The following is a 5783-nucleotide window of genomic DNA, read 5'->3' on the forward strand; positions in this document are numbered from 1 at the left end:
TTTGTTTTTGAGTGTTATGTCTGTTGGTCTGTGCGTATACTTCCTAAAATCGTTGACCGCTGCAGGATTGTGAACTTCTTTTCATGCTATATGACATGTAAAATGCTAAACAAAACTATCCACATTATATTTGTCATAAAATGGGCTTGTTTAGTAGGCAATTTGCTGTTATAATGAAAATGTTGATAAAAGTCGTCAAACATTTTGAAAGGACATATATTTAAAAGAATTGAAAAACATATGTAATTTTTTCATCTCCCTGTCGCGTTGTATGGGGGGGGGGGATTAGTAAGATGCTACGTCATTTACAAGGGGGAGGTTAGAATTTTGTGACCAAATGCTACGAGGGGGGAGGGAGGGGTCGAAAATCGCCAGAAAAAAGCTACGTCATTTGTGTACGGCCCCTAATACACTGTTGATACAAGCCATAGAAATATTACATTAATTTCATGCCAAATGAAACTAATTCAGTATATTTCTTATTATGACATAGCGTATGTTTTTTTCAAGCTAGATTGTTTACTTTTCTCGGAATTGGGACTCCCAGCAAACAGACTCAGAATCGGTGAATCATTAGAATGACAAGTAGCAGAAATCAATCAGAATTCTTGGTAGTTTGATTCAGAGGAACAATCCCATAATCTTTAATGGAAATAAACATCCCGTACATTTGAAAATACTCCCAGGGGACGTGAACATAAATAAATCCGAAACTTCCTACTAGCATCAGTAGGAAATTTTTGATCAAGAATTCGCTCATTTTATCGACATAAACAATGGTTTAATGTTTACCCTAAATAGTGAAACTCTGAAATCTTGCAAGTTCGAAGTTTACATTGCGATGGATCATTTTGTTTAGATATATAGGTTGCATTATAAATCAACACTCGTTGGGGGAATAGAATCGAAACCAACGCTCGATGAATTGAGATTGCAAAACACAAGATTGTACGCAGCTCACCTGGGTTCGCTTCCACAAGAGATTACTCTAACCAGAAAAGAGGCGAATGACCCTAAGGTTAAAACCTCTATAATTAAAATAATAAAAAATAATACAAAACACAAGAATCCGAATTACGAGTCGCTTCCGATAAACTTGCAAGAATGAGTTCAGCCATAACTCTAAGTTCAGTTGGAATTCCGGCTGGATTCTGCCAGAATTCAGGCTCTAGTGACGCAACCGAGTCTAGTACAACCAGTAGGAATTTCGGCTGATTTTACTTAGGAGCATCTCAATTTTACTGAGATGCATCTCAATTTTTGAAATATTGCGCACTTCCCACCAACCTGGACTTCGCACTTTCAAAGTGCGAGTGATCTGAAAACTGCGAGCTGTCAAAACACATGTATTTCCAGTGATAGAGATGGTACTTTCATAGACAGACCAGTCGAACTAACCAGTCTATGAGAAGAATTTAATGAAAGAGTGGTAAGTGCGCAGTGCGGTTAGAATCCAGTTTTTAGTGCCACAAACAATAAATTTAGATAATACTGCAGTGATTAAATATAATACCGCGTTGCTCAAAAATTACCATTGGGTAAGCCTAATTAGAAATTCTAATTCTCTAAACAATAAAATTTGACATAATGCTTAATTGTTCGTTAATCTTGAAAAATCACTAGTAATTCCATTTGTACTAATTTTATTATTTGCGTTTATGAAATTATTCTACTTGCATTCTACAATATCATTTAAACGTCAAAATTGAGTAACATTCGGTTTCAATTGATTATTCAACAAAAATACAATGCGTGCATACAATTGTACATTTTAGTACACTAATCCATAAAAATTATGAAATAATTCACCAATACGCATAATACATTGCATTTCGTGAACAATACACAAATACGTTTTTAATGCGCTAATACGTAAGAATTATGAAAGAAATAACCAATAGTCGTCAATACACAAAATACATGTCATTTCGTGAAAAATACACAAATACGTCTCTCAATACGTTAGCCTGAATCGAAAATACTAGAGTGAGTCGCCCCTCGCATCGAACACACCCTTTGCAGCACTATGGCGTCGAATTTTATGTTCAATCGCAGAAGGGGCGACAAATCTAGAGGTTTCATAGAAACCGTTTTACCGTGACGGAAACGAACAGATCTTTCCTACTCGTTATATCGCAATCGAGGTCCATTCTTTACAGATGGTACATAGACGAGGGTCAAGTGCAATTCATCTTCATCTGAAAAGAATAGAGACTTTTGTGCATCGTTTGTTTTTATGCGCTCGTAACCACTTCAGTGTGCATGATAAGGTTCTCCAAACTCTTCGTCATCAGAAAAGGTAACAGCTTCGGTGCGAATCTTTTTCACTAGTATTACATTTGGCGTGCTTGCAGTTATTTTTCATTCCAGCATCTAAAAGTATCAAAATTTAACCTAGTTATTGAAACGAACAAATGTTAAAAAATACCAGCATAATCGGTGCATTTTTAAGAATGCCTACAGATCCGGCTAGAATACTCCATTTGCCGGGAAAATATCAAACAAGACGAATCTTCTCCCTCTGATTCCCGGAAATTTTAGATGTAGGCTCGCAGATTTCATCATTTTCATTGTCATTTCTCAGTCCGAACTCTGGCAGATGTTCATCCGCCCATCTAGACTCTGTCAAAATGAGACCCTACAAAGCCTAACTGTTCGCATGTGCTAGTCCGTATAGTACACCAGTTTCTTCCACAAGCAGGCGCCGGCTGTTAACTAGTTCCACAAGTTTCAGATACATTACATAGAGGATAATCGGAGGCAAAAAATTAATAGATAGTAGAGAGATTTTGGTTTGCTGAAACGAGACAAGAAAAGCATAATTTTTGTGAGTAGTATCGTAATTATGAGTATAATCAGTAAATAAGGTAATAAATAAATAAACGATTTTTCTTCATTTACCTATTTTCTTGTGCGTAGTTTTCCTTCTTGTTGCTGATGTATTTGGGCTATTGTTTTTAGTCGTCGCTTCCTGTTGCATCGAGTTGCATATATTGTAACAAAAGAAACAAATAAAAATAAAGGGTGTGATCAGGGATGCCATTATGCCAGATTTATCTGGCACAGCCAGAGTTTTTGGCAGCTTCCAGACAAAAAGACAAACCTCTTATTCTGCCAGATTTTTAAGTTTTGGAAGCTGCTACACACACACATTTTGGAAATTTGGGTAATAAAAATCCATTGATGCAGGTTCTATGAAACCTAAAACGTATACCAAATTTCGATGATTTTGAGGTCGACATTTTTAGTTGAACTGCCAGATTTTCTTTGAAAAATAGTGGCAACCCTGGGTGTGATTAGTGTTCGTAATTGGATTTATATGTTGATGGATCATAAAAGTATGAGGAATGAGGATGAAATGTTTTTATTGCCATTTGTTAGTTTTCAGTTTTGTGACGACGAGCAGCTATTCTAAACAGATTTTCGGGGGTCATAATTTTCTTTTATAAGTTTTTGCTGCGTTAAACACCAATTTATTGAGTTACCGTTGATAACAGTTCGTTATGAGGTATGGCTCACAATCAGGGATCCCAAAAGTTTTCCTAGAAGTCTGCAATAATTTTCGATAAAATCTGAAATTGTCTGGATGGCCAAATTTTTTTTTTGAATGAGCTTCATTTTACATCTGTGAGCTGTATTTATTACTAATATTAATTACTATAATACTAATTACTAATGAAATAAATTTATATCTTTGCAATATATCTCGCCTTTCTGAAAATTCAGTAAGGGCCATTCATAAATTACGTAACGCAAAAATTGCCCAAAATTGACTCCTCCCTCCCCCCATGTAACAAATTGTCACAAATTTCTCCACCCCTGCGTGTGTTCTTGGATGATCGCGCGCGGACCGTCAATCTAATACTTAATTTTTGGTATACGGCTTAGATGCTAGAAGAAAGTGAGATCTTCCATATCACCAAATTCCCGATCATGCCGCCATGGAAGGTGTTGTCTAGTGAATATGAGCTTTATTTTTTAATTGGTCCTACTGAATGCATGGACCTGAGTTCCCAGGGTAATGGTTTCCGGACATAACCGATTCATGATCGCGTGAACACGGACGTTTGTAGATGCGCGTCTGAAACTTCATATGTGCTAAAATGTTCACCTTATTACCGGGATGTTACCAGATTTGCGCGATCGCGGGTGTAGGTGTGCATTGTTGATCGCGAAGGGCTTAAGCGTTCATATGTTAACGGGTTTGACACGTGTGGTCGCGTGCATGTGACTTCGCGTGTACAAAACTGGATTTTATAACCGTGTGGCCATTCATATATTCACGTGCATTCTTGGGTGATCACGCAGACCTTAATTCTTATAATTATTTTTTGGTGCACAAATCACATTCAAACATGGAATGAGTTACCCAATATCCCTAGTGTTCCCGGTCATGTCGCCATGGAACGTATTGTCTAGTGGATATGAAAGCTTTCTTTTTTTAATTGGTCCAATTGAATGCATGGACCTAGTCTGCTGATACCAAGGCGTAAGTATGTGTAGATTATTGCAATTGCATGGTCGCGTTTGTGACCAGGTTTGTGTTAACGTGAAAGCCATGAGCGTTTGTACGTTTGTACCTATGTGAGTGTAGATAGAGTATAGTAGATATATACTAGTAAATAGAATCAAAACATGCCGAATAAAGAAAAAAGATGCAAAGAGCTTGATTAGAAGTGTAGAAATTGACCGATACTATTTTGATATACATGTAACTAATAGATGTACAAAAGAAATAGACTAATGAAATAGAATAGAAAAACAAAAGTAACATGCAATCAAACTCGTCTAAATGCAGAGAATATTGTATATTTACCATTAACGACAATGCATTCTGTTAGACTTTCATCATGCTATGCTGGCCGGGAATGGATGACTCACGCACGTCAGTAAATTCATTGTACCTTAATTTATCCGATCCGGTCTTCCCGAATGAATAGATCACAAATTGAACACCGGAAGTGTTAGACACTATTCTATCATATACGCCAGTTTTGCATCCATGCCCTGGCCCAACTGTTACAAATACTCAGACGAACACATAGGGTAACCTAGAAAAACTCTAGAAAGAGAACTGCGAAGACTCCATTTTGGATCGTTTGGATTCGCGTTTAGCTGTCAAAAAACGAATCCAATCGAACATTGCCTATCCTTATAACATTGGACGTGTTGCCATACAATGCCGGGGCATACGTTGCCAAAAATGCTGTTTTTCTCTCCGCAGTTCTCTTACTATGAGTTTTTCTAGGGTAACCAACCAATTTTGGACTCCTAGAGGAAGTGAAATTACGTGAACGTCAAAAAATATTTGCTTGCCTATGTTTTTTATTGGAATACATGCACGAGTCTGCTCTAAAATTACTGTTCTTGAAAGAAAACTGTCAATGGATGTTTTATATATTGACATAAACTCGAAAATGACATTTCTTCACAGCATGAATTTTTCACATTTCGGATCCTTCCACACTAATTTGGACAGTGTTCCAAGCATATTTTGGACACACTGAATATGACTGAATATATTTTGGAAACAGTGAAGTTTTTTCTACTAAACTGACCTACTAACTCGTTCTCTTTGCAGTATATTTAATGCATGAAAGAAGAACATAAGCAAATCAGTGACTGGTACATTAATCTTTATATGGAAAGCTGACTGCATGAAGTATTTTTTTAGTTCTATTATTTTGAGAAATAGAAAAACTTTCGGTACAATTAGGTTACTGCAGACTAAACAAAGCAGTATTAAATGTTATGCAATAGAGTTAACAATAATATATTTCGTG

At 36.6% G+C, this 5783-nt stretch overlaps 1 long non-coding RNA gene across 1 annotated transcript; it reads right to left on the reverse strand.

Annotated features, from left to right (window-relative positions):
• Positions 1 to 1957: 1957 nt before the first annotated feature.
• LOC131687178 (uncharacterized) lies at positions 1958 to 3202 on the reverse strand. The gene is made up of 3 exons (XR_009305205.1): positions 2902 to 3202; positions 2429 to 2797; positions 1958 to 2373 (listed from the first exon to the last, which is right to left on the reverse strand). It is a non-coding gene; the product is annotated as an uncharacterized LOC131687178 (long non-coding RNA).
• Between the last annotated feature and the right edge of the window lie 2581 nt (positions 3203 to 5783).

Source organism: Topomyia yanbarensis, chromosome 1 (assembly GCF_030247195.1).
Source record: "Topomyia yanbarensis strain Yona2022 chromosome 1, ASM3024719v1, whole genome shotgun sequence".
In the NCBI taxonomy this organism is placed as follows: domain Eukaryota; kingdom Metazoa; phylum Arthropoda; class Insecta; order Diptera; family Culicidae; genus Topomyia; species Topomyia yanbarensis.